The 17276-nt window shown below is 48.4% G+C and overlaps 1 protein-coding gene across 3 annotated transcripts in view; it reads right to left on the bottom strand.

The window, feature by feature from the left end:
* smox (spermine oxidase) overlaps positions 1 to 11485 on the bottom strand; it is a 43517-nt gene extending 32032 nt beyond the window's left edge. Inside the window, exon 1 of one of the 3 annotated variants that reach the window (XM_087991506.1) lies at positions 11358 to 11485. The gene's annotated coding sequence lies outside the window, so the exon portion shown is untranslated. Of the gene's footprint in view, positions 1 to 9666; positions 9744 to 11357 lie in introns of those variants that run through there. The other 2 variants (XM_087991511.1, XM_087991515.1) reach the window with 2 other exon arrangements.
* Positions 11486 to 17276: the final 5791 nt, after the last annotated feature.

Here is a 17276-nt window from a genome sequence, read left to right as displayed (position 1 = left end):
GAGACAATGGATACACTCAATGACTGACATTCCCAGACCATGCTCAGTTATGTCAGGTAAAACAGAAACACATACAGGCAAACTGGTGACAATGCTGGCTAGGCAATGCAATGGTAGAATAGGTTACATCATCCTTCAGGGGCCTGTCATAACTTGGTCGTGAATTCCAGAAAAGGCAAAAATGTCTGTTTCTACAACTCCCCAATGTTTCTGAGTGAGGATCCAACTGGAGATGTATGAGAATTCTCATCAAATTCCAGCCCAGCCTTTGTATGACTTTGGTCTGCCTGAAAGCTGGGTGTGCTGCTCCACCTCTGCCCCCAGTATGGGGTGACTCCAATAGACACCCAGAGTTCTCGCAATGGATCAGCATCTTCAGAATGCACTGCAGCAAGTGACCAAGGCTTCTTCCACACACTGAGCACAGCAAACATACAGGAACACCATCATCTTCAAGTTCCCCTGAAAGTCTCACGCATCATTCCTTCTCCAACTGGTATCATTACTCCTTCATAATGGCCAGTGCTGAAGAACGGTTGTGCGCGAAATGTCAACTCTCCTGCTCCTCAGATGCTGCCTGACGCGCTGTGCCTTTTCCAGTGCCACGCTTTATCTACCCCTTCATCATGGCCGCCTACCTAATAGTATCGTGAAATTAACAAATATCTTAGCACAGAATATGGTTTAAATTTCTCTTACTTCCAGTTTCTCTTCAGTTCCTGGATGCAGTAAGAGAGATCACAAGGTCACATATTTGGGCAATTGCTTTACCCGAAACACTACATGGGTAGTGTCTCACACCCATCCTCCTCAAACCTAAAAAAATGTTCTGTGCGTCAGTTGGTAAGGTGATAAGTGTTTGTTTTCATGTTTCTTTTTTTTCCCGGCTGTTTATTTGGGAATTTAGGATAGCGGGAATGGAGGTTAGGGCAGGTGAATGTTCCTCCTGCTGTATGTGGGAGGTAAGGGTCACCTCTAGTGTCCCTGCTGACTTCATTTGTGGGAAGTGCACCCAACTCCAGCTCCTCAAGAACCGTGTTTGGGAACTGGAGCTGGGGCTGGATGAACTTCGGACCATTCAGGAAGCGGAGGGGGTTATTGAGAGGAGTTACAGGAAGGTAGTTATTCCACAGCCACATGAGGACGGTAGATGGGTTACCATCAGGGCTAGGAAAGGGAACTAGCAGGCAGTGCAGGGATCTCCTATGGTGGTTTCCCTCAACAACAATTATATCGTTTTGGATACTGTTGATGGGGAGCGACTGACCAGGGGTAAGCAATGGGGCACAGGTCTCTGGCACAGAGTCTGTCCCTGTTGCTCAGAGAGGAAGGGGGAAGAGAAGCAGAGCTTTAGTCAGTGGGGACTCCATAGTTAGGGGAACATATAGGAGGTTCTGTGGGAACAAGAGAGACTCACGATTGGTGTGTTGCCTCCCAGATGCCTGGGTTCGTGATGTCTCTGATCGTGTTTTCCAAATCCTTGAGGGGGAGGGGGAAGGGGAGCAGCCGCACGTTGTGGTCCACATAGGCATCAACAACAAAAATAGGAAGAAAGGCGGGGATCTAAGGCAGTAATTCAGGAAGCTGGGGTAGAAGCTTAGAGCTAGAACAAACAGAGTTGTTATCACTGGTTGTTGCCCGTGCCATGTGCCAGTGAAACAAGGAACAGCGAGAGAGCAGAGCTGAAATCGTGGCTGCAGGGATGGCACAGGAGGGAGGGTTTTGGATTCTTGAATAATTGGAGCTCTTTCTGGGGAAGATGGGACCTTTACAACAGGATCATCTTCACCTGAACCAGAGGGGTACCAATATCCTGGGAGCAAAATTTGCTAATGCTCTTTTGAGGGGTTTAGACTAATGCAGCAGAAGGATGGGAACCTGAATTGTAGCTTCAGTGTACAGGAGATTGAAGGTAGTGGTTTATAAGGTCGCGAGAGAAGGTTGGTTTGAAATGTGTGCACTTCAATGCTAGGAGCATCAGGAATAAGGTGCAGCATGGGTTGGTACCTTGGATTTCAATGTTGTGGCCATTTCAGAGACATGGCTAGAGGAGGGGCAGGAATGGTTGTTGCAGATTCCGGGATTTAGATGTTTCAGCAAAACAGAGAAGATGGTAAAAGAGACGGGGGTGTTGTATTGTTACTCAAGGGTAGTACTACAGCAGCTGAGATAACATTGAGGTTAGTTTGGGCTGAGGTGAGAAACAGGAAAGGAGAGGTCACCCTGTTGGGAGTTTTCTATAGGCCTTTGAATTGTTCCAGGATGTAGAGGAAAGGATAGCAAAGACAATTCTCGATAGGAGCAAGAGTAACAGGGTAGTTGTTATGGGAGATTTTAACTTCCCCAACATTGACTGGGAATACTATATTTCAAGTAGTTTAGATGGGTCAGTTTTTGTTCAATGTGTGCAGGAGGGTTTTCTGACATAGTATGTAGACAGGTCAACAAGGGGCGATGCCATATTGGATTTGGCAATGGGGAATTAACCTGGCCACATGTTTGATTTGGAGGTAGGTGAGCACTTTGGTAATAGTGACTATAATTCGATTCTTTTTAGATTACTTACAGTGTGGAAACAGGCCCTTCGGCCCAACAAGTCCACATCGACCTGCCAAAGCGCAACCCACCCAGACCCATTCCCCTACATTTACCTCTAACACTACAGGCAATTTAGCAAGGCCAATTCACCTACCCTGCACATTTTTGAACTGTGGGAGGAAACCAGAGCACCCGGAGGAATCCCACGCAGACACAGGGAGAATGTGCAAACTCCACACAGTCAGTTGCCTGAGGCAGGAATTGAAACCGGGTCTCTGGCGCTGTGAGGCAGCAGTGCTAACCACTGTGCCACCGTGCCGCCCACTGTGTTTACAATAGCAACGGGCAGGGATAGGTACGTACCACATGAAAAGAGGTATAACTGGGGGAAAGGCAATTATGATGTGATTAGGCAAGATTCAGGATACATAGCATGGGGAAGGAAACTGTTGGGGATGGACACACTTGAAATGTGGAGCTTATTCAAGGACCAGCTAGGGAGGTAGTTGTTGAGAGAGGGAGCCATGGTTTACTAAAGAAGTTGAAGCTCTTGTCAAGAGGAAGAGGAAGGCCTATGTAAGCATGAGGCATGAAGCCTCAGTTAGGGGCCCTGAGAGTTATAAGTTAGCCAGAAAAGATCTGAAGAGAGGGCTAAGAAGAGTCAGGAGGGGACATGAGAAGTTTTTGGTGGATAGGATCAAGGAAAATCCTAAGGCCTTCTATATGGGATATCAGGAATAAAAGAATGACTAGAGTAAGATCAGAGCTAAAAATGTGTTGCTGGAAAAGCGCAGCAGGTCAGGCAGCATCCAAGGAACAGGAGAATCGACGTTTCGGGCATAAGCCCTTCTTCAGGAAGCTTCAGGAAGCCCTTCCTGAAGAAGGGCTTATGCCCGAAACGTCGATTCTCCTGTTCCTTGGATGCTGCCTGACCTGCTGCGCTTTTCCAGCAACACATTTTCAGCTCTGATTTCCAGCATCTGCAGACCTCACTTTCTCCTCCGAGTAAGATTAGGGCAAATCAAAGATCATAGTGTAAAGTTGTATGTGGAATCTGAGGACATGGGGAAGCGCTTAATGAATACTTTTTGTCAGTATTCACATTGGAAAAGGACAATGTTAGTGAGAATACAGAGATACAGGCTACTAGATTAGATGGGATTGAGGTTGACAAAGAGAAGGTTTTAGCAATTTTGGAAGATCTGAAAATAGATAAGACCTCTGGGCCAGATGGGATTTATCGTCATCTTCTCTGGGAAGCCAGTGAGGAGATTGCAAAGCCTTTGGCTTCACTCTTTATGTCATCATTGTCAACAGGAGCAGTGCCAGAAGACTGGAGGATAGCAAATGTTGTTCCCTTGTTTAAGAAGGGGAGTCGGGACAATCCTGATAATTATAGGGCAGTGAGATTTATTTTGATTATGTGTAAAGTGTTGGAAAAGATTAGAAGAGATAGGATTTATAATTACCTGGAGAGGAATAATTTGATTAAGGATAGTCAATATGGTTTTGTGAAGGGTAGGTCGTGCTTCCCGAACCTTATTGAGTTAGAACATAGAACATAGAACAATACAGCACAGAATAGGCCCTTCGGCCCACGATGTTGTGGCGAACATTTGTCCTAGCTTAAGCACCTATCCATGTACCTATCCAATTGCCGCTTAAAGGTCACCAAAGATTCTGACTCTGCCACTCCCACAGGCAGCGCATTCCATGCCCCCACCACTCTCTGGGTAAAGAACCTACCCCTGACATCTCCCTTATACCTTCCACCCTTCACCTTAAATTTATGTCCCCTTGTAACACTCTGTTGTACCTGGGGAAAAAGTCTCTGACTGTCTACTCTATCTATTCCCCTGATCATCTTATAAGCCTCTATCAAGTCACCCCTCATCCTTCGCCGTTCCAATGAGAAAAGGCCTAGCATTCTCAACCTATCCTCGTACGATCTATTCTCCATTCCAGGCAACATCCTGGTAAATCTCCTCTGCACCCTGTCCAAAGCTTCCACAGCTTTCCTAAATGAACTGCACACAGTACTCCAAATGTGGCCTACCCAAGGTCCTGTACAGCTGCAACATCACATCACGACTCTTGAATTCAATCCCTCTGCTAATGAATGCTAATACACCATAGGCCTTCTTACAAGCTCTATCCACCTGAGTGGCAACTTTCAAAGAGCTATGAACATAGATCCCAAGATCCCTCTGTTCCTCCACCTTACTAAGAACCCTACCGTTAACCCTGTATTCCGCATTCTTATTTGCCCTTCCAAAATGGACAACCTCACACTTGACGGGGTTGAACTCCATCTGCCACTCCTCAGCCCAGCTCTGCATCATATCTAAGTCCCTTTGCAGCCGACAACAGCCCTCCTCACTATCCACAACTCCACCAATCTTCATATCGTCTGCAAATTTACTGACCCACCCTTCGACTCCCTCATCCAAGTCATTAATAAAAATTACAAACAGCAGAGGACCCAGAACTGATCCCTGCGGAACTCCACTTGTAACTGGCTCCAGGCTGAATATTTACCATCTACCACCACTCTCTGACTTCGACCGGTCAGCCAGTTCTCTATCCAACTGGCCAAATTTCCCACTATCCCATGCTTCCTGACTTTCCGCATAAGCCTACCATGGGGAACCTTATCAAATGCCTTACTAAAATCCATGTACACTACATCCACTGCTCTACCCTCATCCACATGCTTGGTCACCTCCTCAAAGAATTCAATAAGATTTGTAAGGCAAGACCTACCCCTCACAAATCCGTGTTGGCTGTCCCTAATCAAGCAGTGTCTTTCCAGATACTCATAAATCCTATCCCTCAGTACCCTTTCCATTACTTTGCCTACCACTGAAGTAAGACTAACTGGCCTGTAATTCCCAGGGTTATCCCTATTCCCTTTCTTCAAGAAGGTGACAAAACAGGTGGATGAAGGTAAAGCAGTTGATGTGGTGTATATGGATTTCAGTAAGGCGTTTAATGAGGTTCCACGTGGTAGGCTATTGCACAAAATACGGAGTTTCGAGATTGAAGGTGATTTAGCGGTTTGGATCAGAAATTGGCTAGCTGAAAAAAGACAGAGGGTGGTAATTGATGGGAAATGTTCATCCTGGAGCTCAGTTAGCAGTGGTGTGCTGCAAGGATCTGTTTTGGGGCCTCTGCTGTTTGTCATTTTTATAAATGATCTAGAGGTGGGCGTTGAAGGATGGGTTAGTAAGTTTGCAGATGACACTAAGGTAGGCAGAGTTGTGGACGGTGCCGAAGGATGTTGTGGGTTACAGAGGGACATAGATAAGATGCAGAGCTGAGTTGAGAAGAGGCAAATGGAGTTTAATGTGGAAAAGTGTGAGGTTGTTCACTTCAGAAGGAGTAACAGGAATGCAGAGTACTGGGTTAAAGGTAAAATTCTTGGCAGTGTAGATAAAGAGAGAGATCTTAGTGTCCAGGTGCATAAACCCCAGAAAGTTGCTACCCAGGTTGATATGGTTGTTAAGAAGGCATATGGTGCGTTGGTGTTTATTGGTAGACGGATTGAGTTTCGGAGCCATGAGGTCATGTTTCAGCTGTACAAGACATTGGTAAGGCCACACTTGGAGTATTTCATGCAGTTCTGGTCACCGCATTATAGGAAGGATGTGGACACTTTAGAAAGAGTTCACAGGAGATTTACTATGATGTTGCCTGGTATGGAAGGGAGATCTTGTGAGGAAAGGCTGAGGGAACTGAGGCTGTTTTCATTGGAGAGAAGAAGGTTGAGAGGTGACTTAATCGAGACATATAAGATAATCAGAGGGTTAGACAGGGTGGACAGGGAGAGCCTTTTTCCTTGGATGGTGAAAGCTAATGTGAGGGGGCATAGCTTTAAATTGAGGGGTTATAGATTTAGGACAGATATCAGGGTAGTTTCTTCACTCAGAGAGTAGTTGGGGCATGGAACGGCCTGCCTGCAACAGTAGTAGTCTCACCGACGTTAAGGGCATTTAAATGGGCATTCGACAAACATCTGGATAATAATGGAACGGTGTTGGTTAGATGGGCATCAGAATAATTTCACAGGTCAGCACAACATCGAGGGCCGAAGAGCCTGTACTGCGCTGTAACATTCTGTGTTCTAGAAGATAGGTGCATGTACCAAAGGAGCTGCCAAAGGAAGTGGTGGAGGCTGGTATAATTACAACATTCAAAAGGCATCTGGATGGGTATATGAAAAGGAAGGGTTTAGAGGGATATGGGTCAAATGCTGGCAAATGGGACTAGATTTATTTAAGATACCTGGTCAGCATGGACTAGTTGAACTGGAGGGTCTATTTCCATGTTGTATGTCTCTATGGCTCTGTGACTCTATGGCTCATTGTATCTTTGCTGGCACTTTGGAATACTCACTCATCCTTTTTCCCCACTCCTATGTCATAGCGATGCAAGGATTGGTCCAGTTCCTTTTCTGAAGGTTGCTATACGATCCGCTTTCAGCCAGTGCATTCCACATCATAACAACTTGCAAAACAATATTTCCTTGGGCTCTTTTGCAAATAATCTTAAATTTCTGCTTTTTGTTTCAGATCTCTAAAGTTCTTTGTTTTATTGGTGCTGTACAGACTGGAATTGAAGACTGAAACCCAGTGAATCATAGGTGCAGCAGACTCCATGGGGAATTGTCCAGAAATTGAAGATCGTAAACAGGCAATTCCCCTGCATCGAGGAGAAAGTGAGGAGTGCAGATGCTGGAGATCAGAGCTGAAAATGTGTTGCTGGAAAAGCACAGCAGATCAGGCAGCATCCAAGGAGCAGGAGAATCGACGTTTCGGGCATAAGCCTGATTCCTGAAGAAGGGCTTATGCCCGAAATGCCGATTCTCCTGCTCCTTGGATGCTGCCTGACCTGCTGCGCTTTTCCAGCAACACAATTTTCAATTCCCCTGTATCTGAAAGTCTCCACAAGAAAAGCCCTTAACATCAGAGAAATCAAGAGTGTACCACTTTCGTTAAGTTGATAGTTACCTAGGAAAAGGTTTGACTATTGTTTGGTGAGTTGTTATGGTGTAGCTAGCTGTAAAGGCAGTGAAAACAGGTTCAAAAGCAATCTTCAGAAAGGGGATTGGAAATTGCCTCAGAACTGCCTGGAAATGACTGGCTTTGCTGTAAACGAATGCAAACATTTTCAATTTTCTATGACATTAGGTTTCATTACAAACTATTTTAGAACAGCAAACAAAAGGTCAAAAGAGATGTGCTGCAAAAGAACAGGCCCTTTGGTGCTCCAAGCCTGTGCCGATCATCACACCCTAACTCAACTGAAAAGCAAACCTTCTGCCCTAATCCGGTCCATATCTCCCTAATCCCTCCCTGTTCATGTCACCATCCAAAAACCTCTTAAATGTCACCAATGTGCCAGCTTCCACCACCTCTTCTGGCAGTGCATTCCAATCCCCTAATCATTTAATGCCCACATTAAAATAATAATTCTCATTTATATATCAAAAACATTTGTGCACTAACATCTAATCCAGTGACTCGTAAAAACCAACTGTTCTCCCTTTTTTATTTCCTTGAAAACCTTCTTCTTTGTTTTTGTTTACACTTCAGTCCCACACTCCTGATCTTTGGGCACTCAGCGCAGAGCAGGGAGGGTAGGTCAGAGGACCTCCTCGCGGGTTTGCTCCTGGGCCTGGTCAAACTGGCCATAAATAGATCCAGGCAGTGGGCCGTGGAGGGGGTCGTTATGGCTGATTGCCTGCCCCTCTTCCGCAGGTATGTCAGAGCCCGGGTGTCCTTGGAGAAGGAGCACACGGTGTCCACCAACACCTTTGAGATTTTCAGGGAAAGGTGGGTACCCGCAGGGAGTGGAGTGTATTATTTCCCCCCCCCCCCCCAACTCTACTTTGATTTGATGCCTGCCCTCCCCTTCACTGTTTGATCTCACAGCATTTCCCTCTGAGAAGGGCACTGCTTGTCACTGGCCACCCTGGTGTTACCTTCCTTCCTAGTGGTGGAAGGTGAATAAAGATTTGTACACCTGCTGTCTTTCACTGTGTCTCACACCTGCACACACACACACATCATGGGTGTTGGGGAAAATATATGCACTACCGCTGTTAGGCGGTATGGTGGCGGTAAAGACATTTTCAAAAGAGAAAAAAAAACCTGTTTTACTGCAAGTTGTTCCCGAGTATTCATTAAAATTGTAGAACTATGAAATGGCGGAAACCACAGGAGAAGATTTCAGGTGCTCATCTGACAGAGGTTCCATGATTTACCAACACACAGGTGAAAGGAAGACAGGTCAATGAGACGTACTGCTCCAGGGAAAAGACATTTCTCTTACAAGGGATTGGAGAACGAGGAACTGCGTTCCTTGGAGAAGGGAAGGACAAGAGATTTGGCAGAAGTTTTCAAAATCATGAAGGGTCTGGAACAGAGTGGATAGGGAGTAACTGTTCCCACTTGTAAACAGATGGGAACGTAGCGAGCACCCTATTAAAACAGTTTGCAAAAGAAGCAAGTGTGAGATGAGAAAATGCTGTGGTGGAAGAGTGGTGGGAGCATCCAAGGATGATTATTTAAATAGAAAGAAAGGACAGGGGTACAGGGAAAGGGAAACGGCTGGAAATTGGCACTGAGCCAAAATGCTCATGGAGCGAGTGCGGACACGTTGGGCCGAATGGTCTCCTTCTGCATTTGAACAATTCTGCGGTTCTGTTCTCCAGAAAACACAAATAACAATGCACAGAGATGATGGTTAGAGTTCCACCTATAAGTCGTTTCTTCTGTAATTGGACGGTTGCCCTTTTGCAACCCCACATTATCGCCAAAATGTGTGGTGCTGGGGAAGCACAGTAGCTCAGACAGCGTCCGAGGAGCAGGAGAATGCACATCAGGGTTTATGCCCGAAATGTCGATCCTCCTGCTCCTCGGATGCTGCCTGACCTGCTGTGCTTTTCCAGCCCCACACTTACTGACTCTGACTCTCCAGCATCTGCGGTCCTCACTTTCCCCGACCCCACATTATAGAAAAACCGCGCTTTAGAAACAGCCCTGAAAGCGCTGGCCATGTAATCGCGTTACAGCCAACACGCGGTTTAAAAGTCCGCGCTGTGGAAACTGAGTCCTGATTCGTTACCTGCCTTGCAGCGCGTTATAAAAGGACGGCGGTACCTAGAAAGCTGGCGGGCGAGGAGACTGTGAGCAGTTCTGTTGTGGTTAGCGAATGGCCAGCCAGTGGGTTCGGCAATCTGAAGGGATGGGGTTTTAAACGGGAGGCCCGCCTCCCTGCAGGGTTTGGAGATGCTGCAAACGTGGGAGCACATGATCCATGGGCAGCTCTGAAGACAGCACCTTGCCGTCGCTGCACATTAGTTTGCTTTAGTCCCCAATGTCCCTCCTTTCAGGGGCGGGGAAACCCCAAGCACTGTCTGGGACGCATAAGCTCCACACACTCCTCTGAAAATCTTTGCATGATGAAAAGTAAATATTTCACAAAAGGATTCCCCCTCTCACCAGTGAGGTGTTGGCGCGACATTCCGCACCAGTCTGTGACTATCTCACGTTCATCACACAAATACTTAAGTACTTTCATTGCAGTTCTAAAGTTCTCCTCAGAGTGACAGGGAGGGATGGGGACTGCTAAGTTTGACCACTTTCATCCGAGAGCAGTGAAACCTCCCGTGCACTGGCAGAATGACGACTTAATGATAAAGTAACATCCCCAGGTTTTGAAAATATTCTTCCAGCCGTCACAGTTCCACATGTAAACAGCCTGATGAAACCTGACCCCAGGAATAGCCTGAGTGCTATTTGCCTCTGACACTGACTCCACAGCGTTCGCTACATGTTAAATGCGCTAATGAGACGGGGTAACTGATGAAAATGAGGGGGGAGGGGGGGAGGCTGCTGTGGAACGTGATAGCGCCAGCATGGATCAAACGGGCCGAATGGGCGAGCTCCCGGGAATAGTCCTGGGCCAACGCGGCGAACTTTAGCCCAGATGCTGAAACGAATTCAAAACAAAACGGCACCCCTCACAAAGCAGGTGTGCAAACCCAAGTCTGGAACATGGAAAGTCTTTGCTCACAATAGTTCAACTGCTTTGAAAAGGAACCAAACCCCTTACGGCTGAAACGCTCCCAGATAGAATTTTTTTGTATAAATAAATTAAGTGTAGCGGGTCTGAGAAACTCGGTGTTCGGACCAAAAAGAGAAATCTTGTTTGCAAGTAAGTTGTTACCAAACAGGATATCAAATAGACCCAGTGGGGGGATAATGGTTTTTCAAAAGTGCTGATATAAAAACCGAGCGAAATGATACATGGAGAGCCAGGGCATCATCGTCGATTTTTAGCGATAACATTTAAAAAAACAACAATCCTTCACTTTCCCCTTCAAATCTGTCGAACAGCAGCGGAGACAGTCTCTGCCAACCGAGCGGTGTGTTGCCACGTACTGACGGTGGACAAAGCAATACTCTATCCGTGTGTGCTGCAACAACAACAACTTGGTTTCTCTGGAGACAAACACAGTCCGTCGCCGAAGAGCACTTCATTAATGATATTAAAAACGGGGAAAGGATCGCGGTGACAGACAGGTCAGCATCCCAGCCGGGGCATCAAAAGCCCCCAGGTCCCAGACATCCACAACCACCCCCCCCCCCCCCACTCCTCCCCCCTTAAGGGACATTCCGTTCGTGAATCATCAGTTGTGAATGGACACTATTCCCCTCCGATTTTAAAAAAAAGGAATATTTATACCGACGGCCCTCCATTGCAATGAGACGGAGTTTTAACAAAGGGTTTTCTCACGAAAAAAAAGGATCTACCTTGCCCCGATCTTCCGCCCGCAACACAGAATCACCAGCTGAGCCCCGGCCGTGCGCCTCCGCTTGCCCAGCGTTCCGCTGCTCTCCCTCTCTCTCCTCCTCCTCCTCTCTCTCTCTCTCTCTCTCCCTGTTTCCGCCTGTTTTGCAGCTGATCCGGAGAAACCCAGAAGAAGCCAGCGAGTCCCTGCCGACAGCTCGGCGCAGGCGCAGCACGCCGCCACTGTGTCAATTTCATGTGTCAATTTCAGCCAGAGTGCGCGCGCACCACGTGCTCACCCCAAGCACACAGGCGGTCACCTCCACCCGAACCGCCACTTCCGACAATTAGCCACCGTTGCCCCTCGCCACACTCAACATTCACCCAAGCCAGCCCACAAACGTCCACCCAAGCCACCCAACAATACCCACCCAAACCACTCGACGCAATACCCAACCAAACCATCGCCCTCCTCACACCCACAATACTGACCAAAATACCCTCTCCACAGTACCCAACCAAACCAACCCCGCCTCACACACACAATACCCACCCAAACCACTCTCCACGATACCCAAACAAACCAACCCCTCCTCTCACCCACAATACTGAACCAAACCACTCTCCACAGTACCCAACCAAACCATCGCACTCCTCACACCCACAATACTGACCAAAACCCCTCTCCACAGTACCCAACCAAACCAACCCCGCCTCACACCCACAATACCCACCCAAACCACTCTCCACGATACCCAAACAAACCAACCCCTCCTCTCACCCACAATACTGAACCAAACCTCTCTCCACAGTACCCAACCAAACCATCGCCCTCCTGACACCCACAATACTGACCAAAACTCCTCTCCACAGTACCCAACCAAACCAACCCCGCCTCACACCCACAATACCCACCCAAACCACTCTCCACATTAACAACCAAACCATCCCCCTCCACGCACCCACATTACCCACCCAAAACCCACCACACAATACCCAATCAAACCATCCCCCTCCTCACACCCACAATACCCAACCAAACCACCCCCCTCCTCACACCCACAATACCCAACCAAACCATCCCCCTCCTCACACCCGCAATAAAGACCATCCCCCTCCTCAAACCCACAATACCCACCCAAACCACTCTCCACATTAACAACCAAACCATCCCCCTCCTCACACCCACATTACCCACCCAAAACCCACCCCACAATACCCAACCAAACCATCTTCCTCCACACACCCACAATACCCAACCAAACCATCCCCATCCTCACACCCACAATACCCAACCAAACCATCCCCCTCCTCACACCCACAGTACCGACCCAAACCACTCTCCACAATACCCAGCCAAACCATCCCCATCCTCACACCCACAATACCCAACCAAACCATCCCCCTCCTCACACCCGCAATAAAGACCATCCCCCTCCTCAAACCCACAATACCCACCCAAACCACTCTCCACATTAACAACCAAACCATCCCCCTCCTCACACCCACATTACCCACCCAAAACCCACCCCACAATACCCAACCAAACCATCTCCCTCCACACACCCACAATACCCAACCAAACCATCCCCCTCCTCACACCCACAATACTGACCCAAACCGCTCTCCACAATACCCAACCAAAGCATCCCCCTCCTCAAACCCACAGTACCGACCCAAACCACTCTCCACAATACCCAGCCAAACCATCCCCCTCCTCACACCCATAACACAACCAAACCAACCCTTCCTCACACCAGCAATAAAGACTAAAACCACTTTCCACAATACCCAACCAAACAATCCCTCCAAACACCCACAATACCCACACAAACCCCTCCCAATACCCAACCAAACTATCCCCCTCCTCACACCCACAATACCCAACCAAACCATCCCGTTCCTCACACCCACAACATCGACACAAACCCTTCCCCACAATACCCAACCAAACCATCACCCTCCTCACACCCACAGTACCCACCCAAACCACTCTCCTCAATACCCAACCTAACCATCCACTTCCTCACACCCACAATACCAACCCAAACCCCTCCCCACAATACCCAACCAAACCATCACCATCCTCACACACACAATACCCAACCAAACCACTCACCACAATACCGAACCAAACCATCACCCTCCTCACACCCACAATACCCAACCAAACCACTCTCCACAATACCCAACCAAACCATCCCCCTCCTCACACCCATAATACTGACCCAAACCACTCTCCACAATACCCAACCAAACCATCCCCCTCCTCACACCCACAATACCAACCCAAACCCCTCCCCACAATACCCAACCAAACCATCACCATCCTCACACACACAATACCCAACCAAACCACTCACCACAATACCGAACCAAACCATCACCCTCCTCACACCCACAATACCCAACCAAACCACTCTCCACAATACCCAACCAAAACATCCCCCCTCCTCACACACACAATACTGACCCAAAATACGCTCGAGAATACCCAACCAAACCATCCCCCTCCTCACATACACAATACTGACCCAAACCCCTCCACACAATACCCAACCAAACCATCCCCCTCCTCACACACACATACCCAAACAAACCCCACTACACAACATCCAACCAAACCATCCCCCTCCTCACACCCACAATACTGACCCAAACCACTCTTCACAATAACTAACCAAACCATCCCACTCCTCACACCCACAAAACCAACCCAAACCACTCTCCATAATGCCCACAATACTCCAGCAAACCATCCCCCTCCTCGAATTCACATACCCACCCAAAACACTCCCCACAATACCCAACCAAACCATCCTCCTCCTCACACCCACAATACTGACGCAAACCTCTCCCCACAATACCCAACCAAACCATTCCCCTCCTCACACCCACAATACCGACCCAAACCACTCTCCACAATTCCCAACCAAAGCATCTCCCTCCTCACACCCACAACAGTGATAAAAACCATACCCCTCCTCACACCCACAAAACCCAACCAAATCGCTCCCCAGAATACACAATCAAATCATCCCCCTCCTCGTACCCACATACCCACCCAAACAAATCTCCACAATACCCAACCAAACCATTCCCCTCCTCACACCCACAATACCCACCCAAACCAGACTAAAAATACCCAACCAAACCATCCCGCTCCTTACACCCATAATACTGACCCAAACCATCCCTCTCCTCACTCTGACAATACCCAACCAACCGCTCCACACAATACCCAACCAAACCATCCCCCTCCTTGTACCCACATACCCACCCAAACCACTCTCCACAATACCCAACCAAACCATCACCCTCCTCTGGCCCACAATACTCACCCAAACCACTCTCCACAGTACCCAACCAAACCATCTCCTTCCTCACACCCACAATACCCAACCAAAACCTTCCCCACAATACCCAAACAAACCATCCTCCTCCTCACACCCACAATACCCAACCAAACCATCTCCGTCCTCACACCCACAATACTGACCCAAATCCCTCCCCAAAATACCCAACCAAACCATCCCCCTCCTCACACCCACAATACCCAACCAAACCACTCTCCACAATACCAAACCAAACCATCCATCTCCTCACACCCACAATACCCAACCAAACCATGACCCACAATAACCAACCAAACCATCCCCCTCCTCACACCCACAATGCTGACCTAAACCATTCTCCACAATACCCATCCAAACTATCCCCCGTCTCACACCCACAATACCCAACCAAACCACTCACCGCAATACCCACACAAACCATCCCCCTCCTCACACCCACAATACCCAAATAAACCGCTCCCCACAATGCCCAATCAAACCATCCCCCTCCTCACACCCACAATACCGACCTAAAACACTCCCCACAATACTCCAGCAAACCATCCCCATCCTCGAACTCACATACCCACCCAAAACACTCCCCACAATACCCAACCAAACCATCCTTCTCCTCACACCCACAATACTGACGCAAACCCCTCCCCACAATACCCAACCAAACCATTCCCCTCCTCACACCAACAATACCGACCCAAACCACGCTCCACAATACCCAACCAAAGCATCTCCCTCCTCACACCCACAACAGTGACCCAAACCATCCCCCTCCTCACACCCACAATACCCAACCAAAACCTTCCCCACAATACCCAACCAAACCATCCCCGTCCTCACACCCACAATACTGACCCAAATCCCTCCCCAAAATACCCAACCAAACCATCCCCCTCCTCACACCCACAATAGAGACCCAAACCCCTCCCCATAATACACAACCAAACCATTCCGCTCCACACACCCACAATATCCAAACAAACCATTCCCCTCCTCACACCCGCAATTCCCAACCAAGTCCCTCCCCACAATACCCAGCCAAACCATCACCCTCCTCACACCTACAATACTGACCCAAACCACTCTCCAAATTACCCAACCAAACCATCCTCCTCCTCACACCCACAATACCCAACTAAACCACTCTCCACAATACCCATCCAAACCATCCACCTCCTTACGCCCACAATACTGACACAAACCATTCTCCACAATATCCAACCAAACCATACCCCTCCTCACACTCACAACACCCACACAAAACATTCCCCACAATACCCAACCAAACCATCCTCCTCCTCACACCCACAATACCCAACCAAACCACTCTCCACAATACCCATCCAAACCATCCACCTCCTTACGTCCACAATACTGACACAAACCATTCTCCACAATACCCAACCAAACCATCCCCTCCTCACACCCACGATACCCACCCAAGCCGCTCTCCACAATACCAAACCAAACTATCCCCCTCCTCACACCCACAACACCGTCCGAAACCACTCTCTACATGGCCAACCAAACCATCCCCCTCCTCATACCCACAATATCAAACAAACTCTTCCCCACAAAACCCAACCAAACCATCCCCCTCCTCACACCCACAATACTGACCCAAACCACTCTCCATAATACCCAACCAAACCATCCCCCTCCTCACACCCACAATACCCACCCAAACATCTCTCTCAAATACCCAACCAAACCATCCCTCCCCTCACACCCATAGTACCCAACCAAACCCTTCCCCACAATACCCAACCAAAATAATCCCCCTCCTCACACCCACAATACTGACCCAAACACCCCCCAACAATACCCAACCAAACCATCCCCTTCCTCACTCCCACAATACCCAACCAAACCATCCCCCTCCTCACACCCAAAATATTGACCCAAACCCCTCCCCACCATACCCAACCAAACCATCCCCCTTCCTCACACACACAATACCAACACAAACCCTTCCCCACTATACCCAACCAAACCATCCCTCTCCTCACACCCACAATACCCACCCAAACCACTCTCCACAATCCCCAATCAAACCATCCCCCTCCTGACATCCACAATATCCCACCAACCACTCTCCACAATACCCATCCAAACCACACACGTCCTCACACACACAATACTGATCCAAACCACTCTTCACAATACCCAACCAAACCATCTTCCTCCTCACACCCAAACCACTCTCCAAACACCCAACCAAAAAATCCCCCTCCTCAAACCCACAATACTGACCCAAACCATCCCCCTCCTCACACCCACAGTACACAATCAAACCATCCCCCTCCCCACACCCACAATACCCAACCATACCATCCCCCTCCTCACACCCACAATACTGACCCAAACTACTCTCCACAATACCCAACCAAACCATCCCCCTCCTCACACCCACAATACCCACCCAAACGTCTCTCTCAAATACCCAACCAAACCATCCCTCTCCTTACACGCACAGTACCCAACCAAACCCTTCCCCACAATACCCAACCAAAACAATCCCCCTCCTCACACCCACAATACTGACCCAAACACCTCCCAACAATACCCAACCAAACCATACCCTTCCTCACT

This window comes from Chiloscyllium plagiosum, unplaced genomic scaffold (assembly GCF_037043375.1).
Source record: "Chiloscyllium plagiosum isolate Xiang-an unplaced genomic scaffold, Cpla_swu_hap1 HiC_scaffold_1, whole genome shotgun sequence".
Taxonomy (NCBI): Eukaryota; Metazoa; Chordata; class Chondrichthyes; order Orectolobiformes; family Hemiscylliidae; genus Chiloscyllium; species Chiloscyllium plagiosum.
The sequence above is the reverse complement of the archived record's forward strand: the minus strand, read 5'-3'. Positions and strand labels throughout refer to the sequence as shown.